Source organism: Protopterus annectens, chromosome 3.part0 (assembly GCF_019279795.1).
Source record: "Protopterus annectens isolate FY-2018-M chromosome 3.part0, PAN1.0, whole genome shotgun sequence".
NCBI lineage: Eukaryota > Metazoa > Chordata > Ceratodontiformes > Protopteridae > Protopterus > Protopterus annectens.
Genome location: NC_056731.1, coordinates 1,903,089,385 through 1,903,113,636, shown reverse-complemented (window position 1 = coordinate 1,903,113,636; position 24,252 = coordinate 1,903,089,385).

Sequence of the window (24,252 nt, the reverse complement as noted above, 5' to 3'; positions counted from 1 at the left end):
TTAATTCCAACACCTTGGATCAACTTATCCACACCCCCACCAGGGGCAGTAATATCCTAGACCTGGTCATCACAAACATGGGAGATCGGTGTTCCACACAAGAGGTCAGCTCCTCGTGGGTCAGATCCGACCACAAGCTAATCACCCTAGACATTCTCATCCCGCTCCCACCCCCATTAGGAAAACAACCGTAAAAGATTTCTCCAAAGCCAACTTCACATTTCTTAAGACAGAAGTGGCAAACTTCACTACACCCATGCAGATGGACAATGGAGGTACAACTGCTGAATCCTACACAAATGCACTTTATCAGCACTTACATGAGTGCATGGATCGTGCTATCCCTAACAGAACCAAGATGCTATCCTCCAAAAAAAGGAAGCCAATCTGGTGGTCTTCTGCCATAAACAAACTCTACAACAGAAGAAAGAAACTGTTGCAAAAAAGAGTAAAATCCCACGATTGGAGGAACTCCCTGGTCAGCCTCAGTAAGAAGCTGAGATCCCTCATAAAATCCTCCAAAGCTAGTTATGAAAACAAAATTGCCACTGATTCTAAAGACAACCACAAAGCATTCTATAGCTATGTCAAGAATCTCAATGGCAACACTTAGATCTGCTCTGAATTACAGCACAATGACACTAAATATACAGAACCAACTGATATTGCCAACATCCTGGCAGATAGGTTCAGTGCTAACTTTACCCCCCTCTCACCCCCCTAAAAGGCCCATCTTTATACCGAAAGAATGCAAAGTTCCTGTAATCATGGCTGCACAGGTAAAAACCACACTCTCCAAAGCCAAGAACACAGCATCCATGAGACCTGCCAACATCCCAGGCTGCCTTCTACATGAACTACAGAATGAACTGGCACTCCACCTATGTACCATGTTCAATTATAGCCTCACCTCAGGCATTGTGCCCATTGAATGGCACACCGCAATGGTTATCCCACTCCACAATGGGGGGGGGCACAACAGACCCCAGGAACTACTGCCCCATTAGCCTGATGAGCCTGGTCTGCAAGGCCATGGAATGTATCATCATGGAACTCATAAACAAAGACATTGGAGATCTCCAAACTCTGGACCCCACACTGTTTGGATTTGTAAAAGGCAGATCATGTCTTCTAAACCTGATAGACTTCTTTGAAGCAGTCACCAAAGCCATAGATGAAGGTAAGGTGGTTCACACAGCCTATCTAGAGCTTGCCAATGCATTCAACACCTTCCCCCACTTTGGAATTATAGATAAACTCACTAAACTAGGTATACATCCCTATGTCACAAGATGTGTTGCCAACTGGCTTACTGACAGAACCCACACTGTGAAAGTAGCAGACTCCAAATCAGACTTCAGACCAGTGACAAGTGGAGTATCACAGGGTTCAGTCCTCAGTCCTCTCCTGTTTGGTATCTACTTCTCTGAAGTACAGGCTAACACAGAAGGTCTTTGGCTAACTAAATTCACAGATGACTGCAAACTAGGAGCCATAATTGAAACTCCTAATTATGTAGACATCCAACAAAAGGGCCTCACTGAGACAGATGCCTGGTGTCAAAGCCATGGTCTCAAGCTCAATGCCAAAAAGTGCATTGTCATCCCCTTTGGTAAAAACTCTGTACCCATGAACTACCACATAGGTGGTAGTCTACTTAACACCGAAAGTGTGATATGAGACCTTGAGACACAGGTGGACAGTAGTCTCTCCTTTGATAATCACTTTGCCACAGTGGTCAGGAAATCATTCTATGTGGCACACCTCATCACAAAAGGTTTCTCATCCAGAAAAAAAGAGGTCATTGTTCCCCTCTACTCATCACTCATTAGACCCATTATAAAGTACAACACCCCTTTTGGTATGTACCTCACAAGACATCTACAACAACTGGAAACATCGCATAAATACCTCACAAAGAGGATTACTGGTCTCAAACAGATGCCCTACGCAGACCGACTCAAAAAACTCCAGCTTTACTCTGTCGCATATCGCCTACTCAGAGGTGATCTCTGCCTAACATACAAAGCTATGTCAAACCCAGAGCTGTTGGGCATGCTCCACTTAAGGAAATCCCAATCCCTCCGAGCTACACGCTCTAGGTACCTAAACTTTGTCACCACAATAAACAGAACATGCTGGAGGGATAGATTCCTGTCCCAGATGCTTCCCATACTCTGGAACAGACTACCTATCTATGTCAAACAGAGCTCCTCATTAGCACTCTTCAAGAAAAATCTTGATGATTGGATGGGTAATATGAAATTCACCCCAGGGATCACTTCTGTGGTTCTGCTTGACGGGGGCACAGGAAAATAATTTTCTTGGGTGGCGAAAGCCAGGGTACCTTTTTGGCTAGGCGTGTATAGGCCCTTGGGCCAATAGCCTAGTACCTACCTCTGAACCTATAAGAATGAACTATGAGCAATAGTTAGAGATGTTCAGCTATGCTTAGCAGGTTTAATTATTGCTCAAAAGTGAATGCTAAGCAGCAGGTAGCTCAGCTAAGCAGATTTGCACACTGGTAAATATCGCTAAGTGACCAACACAGGTTAAGCATCTGTACATTTAACTGTGTGTTGGCATTGCTAAGCTTCGTGCAAACCTGCTTACAATTGCTTAAAACTGCTTTAATCACTGTGTTTCCATCAGCCACTGTTCTGCCTAGCAACAAAATAATTAGCCCTCTCAAGTCTCAAACCCAAGGCACTGTATATCATACTTAATGCAATGTATCACTACACCATTTTAGTTGTAGGGATTGCTGATGCTTTTTCAAACATATCATGCAGTAGAATCATTCAACCTGGACATACTGCAACAATCCAGACAGTTGAGAGGTAGGCTCAGACCCCTTAGTGTAACGTATCTGGACCAAGCCTGACAAAGTGGGGGGAGAAAGGCATGAAAATAGGGACATATCTGAAATACTGGAGTAGATAAGCTGAAACAGTTGCTGCAGTAACACCCTCATGTCTGTCCTAATATATATTGACTAAAATAGCATAAGTCCAATACTGAATTACTTCTCACTAGTCAGTGACTGAAATCCTCCCATCATCCCACTGATGTGTCAGACATACACAACACTTATGGGGGCCAGGCAACAACACATCCTACAGATATCTGGACATAACGTCACATTAGGGAAACTACACTCAGCTGTTAAGCATGTCACCAAGCACTGTCCAAACTACCGTCAGACTGACACAACACTAACCCAAATCCACTAGGGAGAATTACACATGTATTGGCAAATATATCAGGCACTACAGGGATGTAAAAGCACTGAAAAACAGACATCAGTGAGAAAGTGCATACCCATAACCAATTCCACCACAGTCACAGTGACATAATGGTAAGCAAAAGGAACAGAACAGTATAAGGACTGTGTGAATAAAAACATCTCAACATGTTTGCCACTCACACACACCCCTACATATACTGGCCCAATTCACAGTGTAGTATGATGCCTGACCGTGGTATGGGACATGTCTCAGTCTGCTCCTACAAACATGTACAGCCAATAGACCACCAAAAACAGGAGAAGCATGCAGAGGCAGATAGAAAAGGAACCACAACACATACATCAACCCCCTCCCTACATAGACCAAATAACATTGACATGCTACACTGCTATACAATCCTAACAGTCTGTCAACAATTCCCAGAAATACAGAGACCTCTCAACTGTACAGAGTCCCACAGAATGTCCAGGCGTTCCCCTCATATATAAGGCCTCTTCCACATAACGTCTGGTAGTCTGATACATCACTGGGATGATATGAGGAATGTAGGCACTAAATAATCATATATCATACCTATCAACCTATTACTGCATGACATCTGGACAAAGCCTGACATAATTGTAGGACCCATAATTGTGGAAGAAAAACAGGGGCATATTTGAAATATTGCTGTTATAAACTGAAAAAGTTGCTGGTGTAACAGGGTTAGTTGTAACATATCTTTTCTGAGGGGATATGAGGTCAGAAACACAAATGGATGTTAGCAGTTAATCCCCAGAGTATGCTACTGATTTTCCAAAGACAAAAAATGTCTGAGGAACACACCAGACATAGAAGTCTAAACTCTGGCCATTCTGTGGATAGCCCTACAGCTGAGAGTTATGTCAAACACATACTGTCAGAGTTACAATCACGCAGAAACTCCATGTTCACACAAATCCTGTTAGACTAGCATTAATCCAAATGTATAACAGCAATGCTTACATTCTGTCCCTATGTCTGGAACATTCTCCGCCATTCTGTTGGCCTATCTCCACAGTTTTGGTTGTCAGAGGTATTTCCAAATACCCTCTGTGATGATGTTGTTCACAGACCTCCATGAAATCCTCCTCATTGAGAAGGAAAAGGGCCAATGCCAACATGAAGTACTCAATTATAGGAGTGTGTTGCCATTCCATTGGATATATGAAAAACAACACAGCTGTTCTGCATGCAATTAGCAAGTGGGGGACACTAAATGGTGCACAGGCCATCAGCTGCTCATGAGCATTACCTACAAAAGGCAAGCTGCTGCCTATGCAAAACAGATGTACACCCTATATCCATGAGAAAAAGAGAGAGAGAGAGAAACATTGAGAAAAAAACAGCAGGATATAACCACCTACACCAGGAAAAAAAGTATGTCAAACAAGTAAGCATGTAATGGACTGCAGTAGGGAATATGTAAAAATGGGAAATAGGAAGTACAACATATATGTCTTAACAAGATTTGCTGTACTGATATATTGCTGATCAGAACCAATGGTCATAGCATCTGGGTCTGTCTGCAGTGGCATAGATCATAGGTCAGGCCCCTGAGTCATCTCAGGAAAGGATGGCTCACATATGACTACTACTGGAGTGTGTATTGAACAATACTGACTGTGACAATGCTAGGCCAGCTACTGGGATGTCATACATATCCATATCTTACTTGTGAATACAACTATAATATACTTGTTTGTCTCAGAAATGTGAGAGACCTATACATGGTATTTGCATAGTAAAGTACTGTTGCAGATGTGTGTGTGTTGAACTGCATGTGATGTACTGAGCTCATATCATGTAGCTGTCCAGTGTTATGCACATTGACTATATGTGTACCTCATATTTGTAGTCATGTACTCATAGATTTATGTTATGTCTGGCAAATCCTTGGCAAATCTGGAAGACTGACATTACAACATCTCATTCTTTTTCCTCTGGCTGTTCCCATTAGTGGTCACCACAGCGGACCATCTGTTGACATTTCTGCCTGTCCTCTGCATTTTGCTCTGTCACACCAACCACATGCATATCCTCTCTCACCACTTCCAAAGCCTTATCTGAGGCCTTCCTCTTTTTCCTCTTACCTGGCAGCTACACCATTACCATCTTTTTCCTAATATACTCAGCATCCCTCCTCAGCACATGTCCAAACCGATGTAATCTTGCCTCTTCAGCTTTGTCTAAAAAACATCCAACATGGGCTGATCCTCTCGTATACACATTGCTAATCCTGTGCACCCTTGTCACACCCAGTGCAAATCCTAACATCTGTAACTCTGCCACATCCAGCTCTGACTCCTGCCTTTTTGTCAATGCCACTGTCTCCAACTCGTATGACATAGCTGGTTTCACTACCCTCTTGTAGACCTTCCCTTTCACTTTTACTGGTACTTGTCTGTCACAAATCACTCCTAACACTCTTCTCCTCCCTCTCCATTCTGCCTGTACTCTCTTCTTCACCTGTCCTCCACAGCCGTCATTACTTTGAAATGTTGATCCCAATCATTTCAACACATCTGCCTTTGCCAACTCTACTCCCTGCATCCTCAACATTCCGCTATCCTCTCTCTCATTCACACACAGATATTCTGCCATAGTCCTGCTGACCTTCATTCCTCTCCTCTCTAGAGCATATCCCCACCTCTCCAGGTCCTCCTAAATCTGTTCCCTACTCTCAGTACAGTTCACAATTTCATCTGCAAACATCATAGTCAACAGGGACTCCTGTATGATCTTGTCTGTCAACCTGTCCATCACCATTGCAAATAAAAAAGGGCTCACAGCTGATCTCTGATGTCATCCCACCTCCTCCTTAAATGCATCCATCACTCCCACTGCAGAACTCACAGCTGTCACACCACCCTTGTACATATCCTGTACCACTCTTACATATATCGCTGCCACTCATGACTTCCTCATACAATACCACAACTCCTCTCTAGGCACCATGTCATATGCTTTCTCTAAGTCCAGAAAGACACAAAGCAGCTCCTGACCTCCTCTGTACTACTCCATCAACACTCTCAGAGCAAACATTGCATCTGTAGTGCTCTTTCCTGGCATGACACCATACTGCTGACCACTACTCATCACCTCCATGCTTAACCTAGTTGCCACTACTCTTTCCCATAACTTCATCCTGTGATAGATCAGTGTTATCCCTCTGTAGTTAGTACAGCTCTGCACAGCAACCCTATTCTTAAAATGGTACCCAAATACTTCCTCTCCACTCCTCATGCAGTCTCTCACTTTCCAAGATATCATTAAACAATCTGGTTAAAAACACCACTGCTATTTCCCCTAAACACCTTCAGGCTTCCACTGGTATGTCATGGTGACCAACAGGCTTTCCGGTACTCATCCTCTTCATAGCTATCCTTACTTCCTCCTTGGTAAGCTGTTGCACTTTCTGATTCACTATCCCAACATCATCCAACCTTCTCTCTCTCATTCTCTTCATTCATCAGCCTCTCCAAGTACTCTGTCCATCTGCTCAGCTCACTCCCCTCACTTGTGAGTACATTTCTCTCATTATCCTTTATCACCCTTATCTGCTGCACATCTTTCCTAGCTCAGTTCCTCTGTCTAGCCAATCGGTACAAGTCCTTTCATCCCTCCTTAGTGTCCAACCTGTCATACAGTTCTTCATATATCTCATCCTTAACCTTTACCACCTCTCTCTTTGCCATGCACTTCATCTCTTCATACTCCTGTTTACTTTCCTCATCTCTCTGACAATCCCACTCCTTCTTCCTTAACCTCTTTCTCTGTATACTGTCCTGTACTTCCTCAGTCCACCACCAGGTCTCCTTGTACTCCTTCCTCCATCCACATGTCACACCAAGCACCTTTCTATCCATCTCCCTTACTAGCTCTGCTGTACTTACCCAGATATTTGGTAAATTGTCACTGCCATTCAGTGCCTGTCTTAACTCTTCCCTGAAATCCACCTCACAATCACCCTTTTCCAGTTCCCACCATTTGATCCTAGGTGATGCCCTCACACTCTTCCTCTTCTTGATCACCAACATCATCTTACAGACCAATAGTCCATGCTGCCTAAATACACTTTCCCCTGTTACCACTTTACAGTCTCCAATCTCCTTCAAAGTGGCCCTCCTACATTGGATATATTTCACCTGTGTGCATCTTCCTCCACTCTTGTATGTTCCTCCCTCATGTTATAGTACATGTTCACCACAGCCATGTCCATTCTTTTTGCAAAAATCCACTACTATCTTACCATCTGCATTCCTTTGCTTAACACCATACATACCCATCACTTCCTCATCCCCTCTGTTCCCTTCACCAACATGCCCATTGAAATCTGCCGCAATCACCACTCTGTCACCCTTGGGTACTGTCATCATCATGTCATCTAACTGACTTCACATTTCTCTTTCTTATCCATTGCACAACCTACTTGCGTAGCATATGCACTAACAACAGTCATTACACCATCAGTTTCCAGCTTCATAAACATCACTCTATGAGACACTCATTTCATCCTCCAAAAACACTCTTGGCATACTGTCCCTTCAGGATAACCCCACCCCCTTTCTCCTCCCATCCACACCATGATTGCACAGCTGTGACCTTCCTCCCATACACCTAGCCATACTCCCCTTCCATCTGGTCTCTTGCAAACAATATATCAACATTCCCCTGGCCATCATATCAGCTAGCTCTGTCCCTATACCAGTCATACTGACAACATTAAAAGTTCTTACCCTCACTACCATACTTCTAGCCTTTCTCCTCTCTTCCTGCCACATGAGTGTTGTACATCCTCCATGGTATGTCAGTCAATGCAAAGGCTACTGTGCTATCAAATGCCTCAAGTGTGTTACAGCAATATTAAGACAGTGTCACTAATTTTGTCCCATTGTCTCCCATGTATGTGTGGTGTCCTACAGATGTTCTGCTCTACCAGGTTGAGAGGGATGACTGGGCAGCAAGAGAGTGAACACAGTGTGCCATACTGACATAGAAGAGAAATGTATATCAGGTATTACCTGTGCACATGTCAGTATGAGTAGGTGTATCTGGCCACCTCATAACAACAGACATGGGATGCAAAATCTCAGTTAATTAAGCTGTACATGTTGTACACTTGTGTAATCTTAGTTACTGTGCATCCAACAGAGAGACATTTCTACAGCTACTGGTTGTTGCATTGCCCTGACACAGCAATGGATACTACAATAAGCATGATTACCAGTTTGAAATTGGAGAGGTATCCAACTGTGTTGTGAGTTTGTGTCCATGCCTACTACAAACAGCTAAATGAACACCTACATAGCTGTATGGACTCAGCAATACCTTCCTTGTAAACACAAAGTAGTGAAGTCCCAACAACTAGTAAGAATCACACTCCTACTTTTATTCTTCCAGATACATAAAACAACCAACGACTTAGCGCTTTCGCCAACAATTTGGCTTCTTCAGAGTCATTGGGCCATGAAATCTGACAATTTAAATAATCCCTCCAATTAATACTAGACCAATCACAAAACTTCAACTAAAAATCCCATACCCACAATTCTAAGTTTTACCTAAAACATTGTGATAAACAACAATGTACACAACTTATGCACACACAATTATATGCTGTTTAAAAATTAATTATATAAAACATTTTATTTATTTATTTTTATTTTATTTTATATTTGTTGAACGGGATAGTCCGACTGGATGCATGTCCATTTTCAGCGGAGGCCCGGGGAGAAAAGCTCCAAGGGTAAGCAGATACAGCATTACATAATACCAGCATTACATATTACAAACAGACTATTTACAGAGATTATATAAGTAAGCAAGTTAAACAAGTTCCACAGGTTATAGTTTTAAAAAATCTTAAAACATACAAAGCTACGGTTGGAATTCACCAAACCAATTGTTAAACAACAGTATTTTGGTCAGAACATTGACCTTAAAAGAACAGATTTATCTTAAATAGATATGTGTTTAACTATCAATATGGTATCCCTTCATATTAAACGGTTTACTATTACAAGGTCGAACGGCACTCCTTCGACTGTAGTATAGTCGACAACGGAAGGTCAAAACTGATAATCGCGAACTCAAACAATCTAGGAATGGGTTTCAACATGGGTCGAGGTAGGGGAGATGTTTGTAGTTCAGAATAATACGAACACCTACCTCAACCCATTTTAACACCGTTCCTAGATTGATTTTTTGATTTTGACATTCGACATTTACGACCTTCCGTTGTCGACTATAGTACAGTCGAAGGAGTGCCGTTCGACCTTGTAATAGTAAACCTATTAAACAATTATATTATGTGTTATGTGTTATCACCTCAATTCAAAGAGAAAGAGAAAAAGAAACAATAAATAAAAATGAAAACTAAAACAAAAAATTCAAGGAACAATATTAGCCCTATTCTTAAGTATTGAACTAAACGATACTCCCTAATTTAGACCTGGTGGTTGCGTGGCATTGAGCCTCAATTGCCATTTCAACTCTTTAGTTTCAACCAATAATTTGTCATCCTCTCCTCTATCACCAGTTAAAACTCGGTTGATGATAAAGAAAATAAATTTCTTAAAATTGGGGCAAACTTTAGTATGTCCAAAAAGTGCATTATGTGTGTTTGATGTTTTGATAGCCCTTAGATGTTCTCCTATTCTGTCTTTGAGTCTACGCGTGGTTTTACCCACGTAAAAAGCTTGACAGCTAACACATGTTGCCACGTATACTAGCATAGCCGTATTACAATTGCATTTTCCTGGACATGAAAGAGTATAATCATGTCCTTGGACAACCACATAGGGTCCATCATTAATGTAACGACAGTATTTACACATTCCACATTTATGCATCAGTGACTTATATCTCTTCGTTCCTTTACCTTCTAATATATTTTTAATATTCTTGCCCCTGCTATGTACCACCTTCGGTTGATCACCTAATTTCATTTTAATATTGTTGTCAAAGCAAATTTGCCAAGTTCTATTAATCACTTCTATTAGGGGTGCACTAAGACTATTAAATTTCAAAATAAACACATCAGTACTTTCTTTTGTGTTTATAGTTTCTAACTTTGTCCCCGATGTCAGGATAGGTTGAAAGGATGTAAATCTCTTTTGTACTACTTCCTGTCTTACGTTTAACAATAATTTTAATGGATAGCCCCTTTCTAAGAACATGCCTACCATATAATACATTTCTTTGCAAAACATTTCATTGTCACTTACCAACCTTGACAGTCTCACCATTTGACCCTTTACTATACTTTTTCGCTGATGGTAAGGGTGACAACTGTCAAAGTGTAATAATGAGTTTGAATATGTCTTTTTCCTGTATATACTACTTCTCAAATTATTGTCACTTTTTTCTAAATGTATGTCTAAAAAAATCTATCTCTGTTGCATGCCATATATGTGTAAATTTCAGAAAGGTCGTTGTATTGTTTATATATTCCACAAACTCATTAATTTTGTGTCTCTCACCTTTCCATAAAATCTAGATGTCGTCCAAAAATCTATTGTATGACAGAATTTTTTCTTTGTAGGCAGATTGAAAAATAAACTTTCTTCCCCAAGAAAGTAGAACCAAATTTGCATATACCGGGGCACATCTAGCACCCATGGCAACCCCTGTCTTTTGGTGAAATCATTCACCTTCAGAACTTAAGTAATTATTCTTGAGAATTATTTCCATGAGATCTACAAGTATATTAATTTTATTCTTATTAATCTTGTTGCTCATAAATAAGGATTCCCTAAAATAATTTAACCCTTCTTCGTGAGGAATCACTGTAAACAGATTGACTACATCAATACTAAGGAAGGTATAGTCAATCTGTGCATCTAATAATTTCAATCTCTCAAGGCAGTGCCATGAATCTCTTAGTATGGGTTCCGCTTCTTTTACCACCATTTGAGTATCCATGTCAACAAAAGCTGCCAATGGTTCTGTTTTTGAGCCTTTGGCTACAACAATAGGTCTAAATGGTGGATTGTTGATGTTTTTATGGATCTTTGGAATTCCAAAGATCACTGGTGTTATTGGATCATTCACACTTAAGAATTTGTTGTCATTAACACCTAAAGCCCATTGGTACAAAGCATCTAATAAATATAGGTCCACCTTCCTGTATGCTATGTTCATTTCATTTCTTGACACTCTTTCATATGTTATTGTGTCATTAAGAATGTCATGCATTTTGGACACATAGTCAATATAACTCATAATGACCATGCCCCCACCCTTGTCTGGCTTCATACATCTCAGCTCTTTATTATTGGCCAGATCAATGAGTGTAAGCCTTTCATCCTGACTTAAGTTATTGTTATTTGGAAACAGTTTTGTATTTTGTACAATCCCTCTAAATTCTGTCCCACACATCCTTTCAAACATATCTACCTCTTTATAACTTGGGGGTACAAACAAACTCTTTAAAGTATTCATAGTATTTCTAATGACGTTATTACAACCATTAAAAACAATCTTAAATTAAGTTGTCTAGTGTATAATTTGAGACTAATCAATACTTCCGCTATATCCACTTTAAAAGACAGAACAAATTTTAGTCCCTTACTAAGCAACTTAAAATGTATTTCATGTATTTCTAGATTACTAAAGTTTTAAATACAAAAACCATGCTTTTTTAATACTTCACACATCATGGTATCAGTTTGTTCAATAAAATTAACCAAAGGTAAATCATCATTTGTCAAGTCCAAGTCATCAGTTTGTTCATTCAAACTGACCATAGGTATATTGTCATTTACCAAGTCACAAGCATCTTGCTTCCCTTCAGACCCCTGGTTCGATTCATGAGTCTTAATTAGTATCTGTTGTATCTCAGCTCTTGGTACCTCCTGTTGTAGTCATTTTTGCTCTGATAGTAACCATTGCTTTGGTTCCAAGTACCCCCTTCCCTCTTGTTTTTTAACCGTTCCGACCTCCTCACCTGAGGTTCTTGGTCCAAAAAACAGTCATAATTAAAGTGACTGGTACCCTGGCCATTTTCTGTATTGATATTTTATCCATTGTTGTTATAATGTACTTGTAAACCCTGCTCGGTGTTATTGCTGTTAGTACTATTGTCAGTTTTATCGACTTCATACACACAGTTCATTCTATAATCATTTCTATCCCTCATTAATTTTTTCTGCTTTGTACTAGCATTTTGTTTAACAAAGTCTTCTATATTTTTCAACAACTTCTGATAACTAACCATATACTGAAGGAATATTAAGTCATTGACAATATTTCTCCAAAATAGCTAACTTACTTGTAATGTTCCTGATAAGTATGTTGATCATCTCAAGCCCCGTTTTATCAAGTAAGCTGGTTAGTTCACAATAGGCACTCGTGTCTTTTCCTATTCCAAATGGTAGTTTCCAAATATGTAAGCCCTTCAGCACTTGTTTGAGTGACAATGATTTGTTAAGAAATAAGTTGTCCATTTGGAGTGCCCTATACTTTTTACACGTTTTCTCAAACTGTTCACGTTGTTTTTTTAGAGTTGGTCTTCCTTCCGAATCCGAATTCAAATTACTATCAGATAAACTGATTTCCGGTGCACGAAGCCATTCCTTGATGTCATTTCCTCTTTGGATATCATTGGTACCTCCTTCACTATTCATATTCCCCTCCTCCAAAACCGGAGAGTATAATTTAAAAAGTTCAGCCTGGGTGCTAGTCAATGTAGGTATGGAACACCCTTCTCTTTCTTCTCTTGTCAATAATGCAGTTAACCTCTGGACCGAGGCTGTTAGTTCAACTATCGCCGCCTCCATAAAGCTCCAAATTAACCAAAAGACAGAAATGCAATTCAACAGGTGTGGGACCAAAAACTAGTAGACAACATAAACAACCCAACAAGGGTCACACTGAGAACACAAAGTAGTGAAGTCCCAACAACTAGTAAGAATCACACTCCGACTTTTATTCTTCCAGATACATAAAACAACCAACGACTTAGCGCTTCTTTGTAAAACCTACCTCCACCAAAGTAGAGCAATTCCCTTTGCTGGACAGCAGCAATACACAAACCACAATCCCTATCTGGCCTGTACAGGGCAAAGTAGGAACAGGCACCAACCTGGCATCAAGTCTGAACAAGTATATAAGTTCACAGGTAGATTACTGTAAGGCTAACAATGAGTACAAATTGAACACCTCCACCATGGCCAATCGCAAGGCCATCTTCACATATGTCTGCAATCTCAGAAGCAACAAATCAACTCAACCTGTAATGGTGGTCAGTCAGACCACATACATACACAACATAGCTATAGTCAACCTGCTGCAGATAGGATTAGTCAAACATCACCCCCCTGGCTCAGCATCACTATAGGTGGATATGCACAGCACCCACACCCCTCCCTTCATAACCAGTGAGAAGATATATATTTCCTACTGAAAGGCAACAAACATAAGTATCCATGGGACATGATAACATCCCTGTCCGCATCCTACATGAACTTAGGCATGTGCTCCCAGCTCCATTACATACTGTAGTCACACCAAGCCTCGGCACCATCCACACCCCATCCGCATGGAAGAGGGCCAATGTCATCCATCTACGCAGACCTGAATGAGGAATAGAGGATTATGCAATTAACTGGCCCTCATTGGAGGGAATATGACACATTAAGACCAGGAGTGCAATGCAAGCTGATACTGTGCTGATAGATTATAGGGGTATGGTGTGGTTGTGAATGGTGGCTACTGATGTTCAATGTATATGTGCAGGTTCTGCACATACTGTTGCCAAATGTATGAGGTCCTGTGATGTGTTTCCATGTTTATGTCTTTCAGGTGCAATGTCACATCCGAAAAGGGCAACATTTTCAGTGGCTGAGACTACCATTATCATCAAAGCCATACTACAATACCATGCAATAATGTTCAAATGGAGCCAGCAACATCTACAGGAGAGGACTTCCCTGTGGGATGACCTTGTCCACAGGGTAAATGATGTTGGCCTGCATGCACATACATACGAGCAGGTCCGGCATCGTGCAACTGACCTCATACATCATGCCCGGCAAAGGGCTGCTGCCATGGTCAGGGACCGCACAGCCACAGATGGGGCCCCAGCCATGCAGCCCCCACTGACACACACCGAGGAGCTCCTCGCCAATCTTGGGGCACCCATCCTAGTACAACATCAGGGTACATACCAACACATGCTGGAGATGGGTGGCACACAGACAATGGATGAGGAGCATGCAGGTAAGACTCCAGTGGAGATTACTAGACTAGTGTAGCAGACATACTTATATCTGTAGAGAATCTATGTGTATGTGTCAGGTCATATTGCAGTTGTGGATGGGGTTTTCTAATGCACAGAAGTGCACATCTATGGTGAAGGACAGCAAATTGTGTAGTATTGGGGGTTGTAGTATAAATGTGCAGACATGCTGCATCCATACTGTACTAATGCCACATGTGAGTCTGCTGACAATACCTCTCTCCCACAACTACCTAGGTCCCTCTGGTCTGCATGTGGAACAGCAGCCTGAAGCAGGTGAGTATGAAATTGTTCTGTTGTGGTTTGCCCATACCCCAGGCATGTGAAGGGCATGCAATTTACTATGCACACAACTGCCAGTCATAGCCATATTGTTTTATGTGTATGTTCATTTGTGGTGGGGTTAACTGCATTACATCACAGTGGTCAACACAGGGGCCGGTCTGATGAGAATGTAACATTCCTGTAGCATACCTCACAGCCTGTCAGTGCAAGACTTCTGGACAGAGAGCAGCAAAATGAGGGGACAAATGGCCTAACTTAGGGACATGTGTGAAACATTACTGTTATACAGTGGACATAAACAGTGTACACACCCCTGTTAAGATGCCATGTGTTTGTGATATATATACAAATTGAGACCACAATATGTCAGTCCACACATTTTCCAACCTTTAATGTGACCCATAACATGAACAATTCACTTGTAAAACCAACCAATCTGTTGGGTACCAAATATGGAGTATACAAACCTTACAATAAGTGGGATGCATACGTGTGCACACACTTCAGAAAATATTTTATTGCAGCAGCTTGTGATTTACTGACAGCATTCAGTCTGCTTGGGTACACACCTGCCATCAAGTAAAGGCACTCTGAATAACACCAAACAACAGTCTGCTGTCCAAGTTGGATATTCATGACATTTGCTCAGTTGCCTGCAACAGCAACAGCCATGGCTTGCAGACAGCTTACAAAGCAGCAAAGGGATCTCATATTTGAAAGATATCACTCAGGAGTAGGGTACAACAACATTATCACAGCATTGCATATACCATGGAACACAGTGGAGACAGTCAACAAAAGGTGGATTGAATATGGGACAACAGTGCTGTTGAAAAGAACCTGACCCCCCCCCCTCCAAAACTGATAAAAAGTCATGTCCAAACCTGGTCAGGGAGGCTGCCAGGATACATACAGCAACTCTGAGGGTGTTGCATGAATCTCTTGCAAGTACTGGTGTTGTGTACTACATGTGAGAACAGTCTCCCATATTCTGCATAAGTCTGGCCTATGTGGTAGGGTCAGAAAATGGAAGCATTTCCCCACACCAAAAAACATCCAGGGGTGGATACAACTTGCAATACAGCACATCAAGTCTCCCAAAGGCATGTGTGAAAATGTGTTATGATGTAAAGAGACTATGGATTGACCTCACAGCCACAATACCAAAAGGTACATGTGGTATACAAGCAACACCTTTCTTTACTTGAAGACCACCATCCCCATGGTGATTCACACTAGTGGCATTGGCCTGCTGTGAGGATGCTGTTCTAAAGCCGGAACTGGGCCTGTAGTCATGGTGATGGAAATTCTAAACAGTTCAAAATAACACTCACATCTGGCCCACATCCATCAGGCATTTGCAAGAACGCTGAGGATGAGGAGGGGTGTCAGCCTTCAACATGACAAAGACCCGAAGCATACATCCAAAGCTACCTAAGAATGGCTCCACCTGAATGCACTCAAGGTTATTGATTGGCCCAGCCAGAGCCTAGACCTAAACCCAATAGCAAAACCCCAGTGTGACCTGACAAGGGCTGTGGACATGAGCTGCCCTTGCAATCTGACAGAATTGGGGGACCTTTGCAAGGAAGAGTGGCCAAATAATGCTAAGTCAAGATGTGCAGTGCTGATAGAGGGTCTATATTAGATCACTGAATGCTTAAAAAAGTGGACTGTGATTGATCGAACCTATGTAAGCGAAACCTTGAAATATCGAAGCAACAGAAACTCTAATTTTTTCCTAGGGAAAGAATTCGGTTGTCCGTTTCTGTTGCTTCTGTATTTTCAGTGCTGTGGTGGAAAGTTATGCATTGGGTTCAGGTAAGTGTGCGATTGTGTGGATGTGAGTGTTAGGGTGGGTTAGGTGAGTTAGGGCTAGGGCACGGGTTAGGTATGTGTGCGATTATGTGGACATGAGGGTTAGGGAAGGTTAGGTGAGTTAGGGTTAGGGAGCGGGTGAGGTGAGTGTGCGATAGTGACGGACCTTAGGGTTAGGGTTTGGGTTAAGATAAGTGGATAGCTAGTGGTGTGTGTATAGTTTAGTGTAGGGTTAGGTATCAGATTTTAGGTGTATGCGTGTGAATTGCTGTTTGTTTGGTGTGCTTGTGTTGTGTGTATGTGTTTTGGAACAGTAATTTTTTCCCTAGGGAAAAAAATCGCTGTTTTGACAATTCGAGATTGTAAGCTTTTGCTTACATAAGTTCGATCAATCACCATTCGCTTTTTTAAGCATTCGATAATCTAATATAGACCCCTGATAGACACCTTCCCAAGAATAGTGAATGCTGTAAGTCACTTAAAAGGTGCTTCAACAAAGTATCATTTTAAGGGTGTGCACACTTATGCAACCACCATATTGTACATATTTCATTCATAATATTTTACACGTAACACATTTGTTTGTTTATCAATTGGATTGCACAGGTTATATGTCACATGAAAGGTGGGTAATATATTTGAATGCATTATTGTGGTCTCATCTTATATATCACAAGAACATGGCATGTTAACAGGGTTGTGTACATTTATCATATCCACTGTAAGCTTAGAAGGCTGGTGGTGTAATAGGATTTGTGTGACCACACATTTACTGCTGGTTTGGAGGTCCAAAACTCAAATGTATGTCATTAATTAGTGACGTCACTCTTCAGATCATCCCAGTTATGTATCAGACAAACACAGGGGTTATGAGAAACAGAGCAAACATATGAGCCAGACATCTACACATCTTGTGAGGATCTGTGCAGTTGTGAGGTATGTTCTGTAGAAGTTGCCACTGTGCTATACAGGTGAGCAGCAATGATGTGTACATGGGTGCAGTCTGTGCTGGGGAAGGGCCATCACCTACTAACACTACTCACATATCCCAGAGCTCTATATTGTTAGATACATGTAGTAAAACTGGCTGAAATGCATGATGTTGAGGGCCATGTGTCATACATGTCACCATTTGGGTAATGTGAGGTCTGTGTAACAGATTTGTGCCACCTCACCTGTAAGTGTGTGTGTGTGTGTGTGTGCGTGTGTGTGTGTGTGTGTGTGTGTGTGTGTGTGTGTGTGTGTGTGTGTGTGTGTGTGTGTGCTCGCGCGCATCCATGCGTGTGTGTGTGTGTGTGTGTGTGTGTGTGTGTGTGTGTGTGTGTGCAAGTGCGTGTGCGTGCGTGCATGTGTGTACGTGTGTGTGTGTGTGTGTGCGCGCATGCGCATGCATGTGTGTGTGTGTGTGTGTGTGTGTGTGTGTGTGTGTGTGTGTGTGTGTGTGTGTGTGTGTGTGTGTGTGCATGTGTGTGTCCATGTGTACCAGCCAACCTCAAAGTGCAGGTATTAATGTTCATATGTTGTCTTCCCCACACAGGTGGAGATGGGGTTCGGGTTCCCTCCTGGTTGGAAACTGATATCATTGTCTCTGCAGACTCTGACAGTGATGATAGGAATAGTGAGGTACAGGTGGGGATGTCAGCTGCTGAATCTGTGCCATTGTTTGGCATACCACTCTTGTCCACACCATCCTCACACACAGTGACAATGCTCACATGCACCCCATCACCAGTGGCCACAGATGATGGACAGTTGGCAGGTGGTGGCATGGAACAGGCTAGTGTGGTGACTATGGCAGGTGTGAGTTTAGACACTGGCCATAGCCAGAGTGCAAGTGAGGTCCCACACAGGCGGATGGACAGGGGTGCTTGCAGGAGAGCTACTGCTCATTAAGCTGCTGTCACAAGTGCCACAGCAGGTATCACCAGACACATGTTTCAGGCTGTCATGGATGCACAGGCACGTGGAGAATACCACACCAGACAAATACTCAAGGTGGTGGATGCAACTCTTCCTGATTTACGTGGTGACATACATGACCTTGTTGAGGCCATACATCAAAATACTGAGGTTATGAATAGACTGTGAGGGGAGACCTTTGCAATCCTCTACCATGGCATGTGTGTGCTGGTGCGTGTGATGGGAGATGGGTATCTGACATGTGGATGTAGGTCAGCACCAACAACAGCTGAGAGTCTACGGGGCCATGTACCTTCACACTCCCATAGTGGCAGTGAAACCAGCACTACCAAAGGAGGGCTACTGTCCACATCACACCGGAGCAAGCCATGGGCACATGGTTCTGGCCGGTCCCATCAGGAGCACAGATCCAGCAGACAGCAGTCATCATCAGGAAGCAATACTGCATGTGGCCTTTGGCCTGGTGGTGCCAGTGATACCGCTGGCAGGACCATTTCCCATGTCTGTGGCCAGAGACGGTGAACTGGACACCCTGCCATGTATGGTCCACAGCTGTCCAACATGCCCCTGTGTAGGGCAGCCACATGCTATGACTGTGTGCATACACACACACACACACACACACACACACACACACACACACACACACACACACACACACACACGCACACACACACACACACACACACACACACACACATATCTGTATCACAGACAAGTCACCTCCAGACACTCACAGCACTCTTGCACCTCTGCACAGCTCATCTATTGAATACCAATCCAAACATACACATGATGTCAAACATATGGTCCAGCCTAGGCCTCTGGCAAACCCACACCACACCCTGTGCATATGATGATACCTGTGCCACATCCCTGTCATTCATAACATCAGTGCAGGGACATGCTAATATGGGTCTGATGCAAAATGTGAATATAGTACAGTGTAGCTATGTAATACTATGTAAGGTGTTGTATGCTTGCATTTCTTATGGGTACACATACAGGTGTATGTACCTTATTAGCCAGGATGCATTATTGCTGTTAGTACCACTGACTGTATGTAGTCTGACATGCTGTAGTCTGTTTGTGTTCCAGGTGTCTGTGTGTCTGCAGGCTGTGGCCGTGCAGACATTTCCAAGAGGGAGTATGGTAGAGTGGGAATACACTGACTGTGTCATAGGCAAGGTACAGCTTTATATGTACATGCACCAGGTGTGTATGCATGCAACAGTGTGTGAGGGACCCTGTTGTTAGACAGTGTGACCTTGCATATATAGCCCTTGTCACAGACAGGTAGCCTTCAGACATGTCACCTCAGTGTTGTGTAGTACCACAGGCTCATACATGCAGAACAGGCTACTGCAGTACTGTCAGCAGGTCCCTCACAAGCGTAGCCATTACATCAACTGCAACAAATTCACCTGACAACACCTGTTGGCCCTGCTATTTCTTTCCCATACACTCTACCCTGATGCAGTTGATGAGGGCATGCATGATACTGTGTACGACAGGTTTGTGGTATGTATTCCTGAGTTCACTGGGTGGAACGGGGACAAAATGGTATATCTTTTGCATACACAAAGTAAAGACTGACACAGAGGATGTGCATACAGTAACACAAACTCAGTTGGCAATAGACAGAATAATAAACCTACATTTCCACTTTGATGTACTTTAGTACTACATACACATGACATGCCCCACAGATTATATGCATGGGACAAAACACATTACCTCCTACAACATGTAATGTTCTGAATGCCTTCATGGATGGTGAGATAACCCACAAGAAATAGCATGTGGAGTCATGTATTGCTCCTACAAGTCTGGACAAGTGATAGTGTAGCAGATGTTGTATCAGCATGATGTTTCAGTTAGGTATGATACCGGTTGCTAGCATGTGTGTCACTACACTCACTGTGGCTGATTTGGCAACAATATCACCTACATGGGCATTGTTAAGGGACACAGACCACATAGAGGTTGGAAACATCTGGATATTCCATACACATCTGTACAGAGGACTAGTATGGACTGCACAATGGTTTAACATGCTGCATGTGACACAGATGCTGTTACCACAGTACATAAAATAATACCATCAGGAGATGGCAAACAGATGTGGATGGTACACACATCAAAATGGTATCAGCCAAACAGGATATGATCTTCACCCAAACATACTGTTACCAGTATTGAGATTAGAACCTCTACCTATCACTACTATAGTGTTATGCAGTTGTCAGATGTGCCACTGAGCTAACATAATTTCATGTAGTCCCAAGGTACTTCTAAGGTGAATAACATCAGCAGGCCTAGTAAAGTAGGGTGATGGGAAGTTTACAGGGTGGTGCACAATGCAAAATTGTATAACCCACACAGTATGTGATTCTCACACAAACACACACAGTTGTCAGTATTGAGATTAGAACCCCTATCTATCGAATTATTTCTACTATAGTGTTAAGTAGATATCAGATGCGCCACGGAGGTTACATGATTTCACCAGCTCCCAAGGTACTTCTAAGGTGAATGACATCAGCAGGCCTAGTAAAGTAGGGTGACGGGAAGTCTAAAGGGTGGTACACAACTCAAAATGGTATAACCCACACAATAAACGATTTTCAACAAACAGTTGCCAGTATTGAGATTAGAACCCCTACCTATCCAGTTATTTCTACTATAGTGTTACCCAGTTATCAGATGCACCACAGAGCTTACATGATTTCACTTAGTCCCAAGGTACTTCTAAGGTGAATGACATTAGCAGGCCTAGTAAAGTAGGGTGATGGGAAGTTTACAGGGTGGTACACAACTCAAAAAATGGTATAACCCCACAGTATTTGATTCTCACACAAACACACACACATACACACACACGCACACACGCACACACGCACACACACACACACACACACACACACACACACACACACACACATATGCTTACTTGCCAGTACTGAGATCAAAACCCCTGCCTAACTAGTTATTTGTACTAAAGTGTTACACAGTTATCACATACACTACAGAGCTTACTGGGCTATCAAATGGCCAAAGGTGCTGATAACTGCACAGCTGAGGTAAACTATTATAGATGCCGGAAAGTCTGCCATCAGTTTTTCCCTTAGATGTTGCTAGTTCTTTCTCTCTTGCACTTCAAATAGTCTAATAACTTTGCACTTCAGCAGGTTTTTGAATCAATTATTCTAGCACATCTGAGAGCCATCAGCAGTAGTCATTCCTCATGGAATTAGCTCCAGTACATAGTAGTTATGACCACCCCTCCTAGCATGATTAAAGTGCAGTTCTCTGTGCTTTTGCCCATTAACCTGGTGCACTTGGGCATTCTGAGGCACTGTTGCAACTGCCTTATGTACACAGACAACCCTCTCCTCTAAACTCCCAATATTCAGACTTGTGAGAGATACTCCTATATCACTGAATTGGAAGATATTCAGTCTCCAGCGAAGACTGGACTAGCTGGTCAAGAGGAGAAGGCTCAACACTGGCACCACACCACATGGAACACATACCCCTCCAGAACACCCACTATCACAGCTCTGACATAAAAACAAAAACACACACACACACACCTTCACAGAGGCACTCAATAGACATTTACCCAAACAGCAGAGACCACCAAGACAGGCACAGCACAAACCACAGAACACATATCTCATCTACACAGTGTGCCCCTCAACCTAAGCCCCTAAGGGTAACCACCTTTCCCAATGCAGTAATCATAGGTGACTCAATAGTGAGACACAAAGATGTCCCACTCACTAGGTTGAACAAGGAGAAGGTAACAGTCAGCTGTATATCATGTGCCAGAATCCAACACATAACACACCCAGTCAGGGCACACCACAAAAACTACAAGTATCAGTCTGTCATTGTCCATGTGTGTGTGTATGACTTGAGATGTGCCTCCCTGGACTACATGAAAAGAGACATGGTGGAGCTCTCAGATTATGTGGGCCAGGGAAGCATGACAGTAGCCCTGAGCAGTATACTACTGTCACCCAGAATAATACCGCAGTACAAACAACAAATGATTGACTTCAACAATTGGCTTATGTGTCTGGAGTCATTCTAAGGGGATCCAGTATCTGTCTGCTTGGTATGACATGATTGACAGACTGCACTGTCACTCCTGGGTTTCCAGGTACTGGCTAAGTGTCTTGCCACCCTTGTGCTGTAATGGAGGCCTGATTTACAGCAGCAGACAGCACCCCTGCACTACCAGGCTATAACTCATTCCACAACTGTCAGCCCTAAAACATGGACCACAGCTCCAAAGGTGGTGGTGTCTCCATATTCATAGAGGATATGCACACCTCCAGACTAGTATCCCAGTATAATGCATCTGAGATACTTCCGATACAACTGACATTGGATAATAGTGCAATCCAGGTCATAGCCTGCTATAGGTCCCCATCCATGTCCCTGGACTCTCAATCCACATTCCTCAACACCCTGGAATCTATCAAGGTCCAACCCAACACACTCATACTAGGAGACTTCAACTACCTCTCCATCAACTGAGAAATATACTCAAGCACCAATACACTGGCCCAACACTTCCTAGAATTCATCATTTCCAATGCCCTGGATCAGCCCATTCTGACACCCAGTAGAGATAGCAACATCCTTGACCTGTGTTGATTACTTACATATGGGACCGTTGCTTAACAACAATAGTCAATCCCTACCTGGTCAGATCCAACATAGAGTAATCACCATGGAAATACACATCTCACCCACATCCTTTGTAAAGGTAACCACCTTGAAAAACTTCTCCAAAGCTGACTTTGGACTCCTAAAAACAGAGGTGGCTAACTTCACAGCTCTCATGCCAATGGAAAACACCTGCAGGACTGCCAAATCATACACAAATGTACTGTACAAACATGTACATCAATGCATGGAACTACCCATACCCAACAGAATCATAACACTCTCCACCAAACACTGGAGGCCAATCTGGTGGTCCCCTGCCATTAATAACTTGTACAACAGAAGGAAGAAACTGTTGCAGACAAAGGTGGAGTCCCAAGAGTGGTAAAACTCCCTTATTAGCCTCAACAACAACTTGAGATCCCTCATGATATCATCTAAAGCCAGCTATCATAGCAGAATTGCAGCAGACATTGACAAAAATCACAAAGCCTTTGATAATTATATCAAGAACCTCCATGGCAATACCCAGAAGTGCTCTGAGTTACTGCACAATGCTATCTCCTATAATGAGCCAACAGATATTGCCAACATTCGTGCCAGCACATTCAGTGCCAGCTTTACCCCTCTCCCCCCTTAGGGGAACAATTAGATTGCCAGGTACCCAAGATTACTGCCACCCAAGTTAAACCTGCATTGTCCATGGGCAAGAATACCGCTTCCATGGGACCCAAAATTATTTGTGGCTGTGTTCTACATGAACTACAAAGATACCTGGCACCACATCTGTGTGCCCTGTTCAGTCACAGCCTCACCTCAGGCTTTGTTCTCCCAAATGACGCACTGCTACAGTCATCCCTCTCCATAAAGGGGTAGCGACTACAGACCCTGGTAGCTATCAGCCCATTAGCTGAACGAGTCTGATATGTACAGCTATGGAGCGCATCATCAGGGACCTGATTGACAAACATATAGGTAATATCATAACTCTGGACCCCACACAGTCTGGCTTTGTGAAAGGGAGATCATGTCTGCTCAACC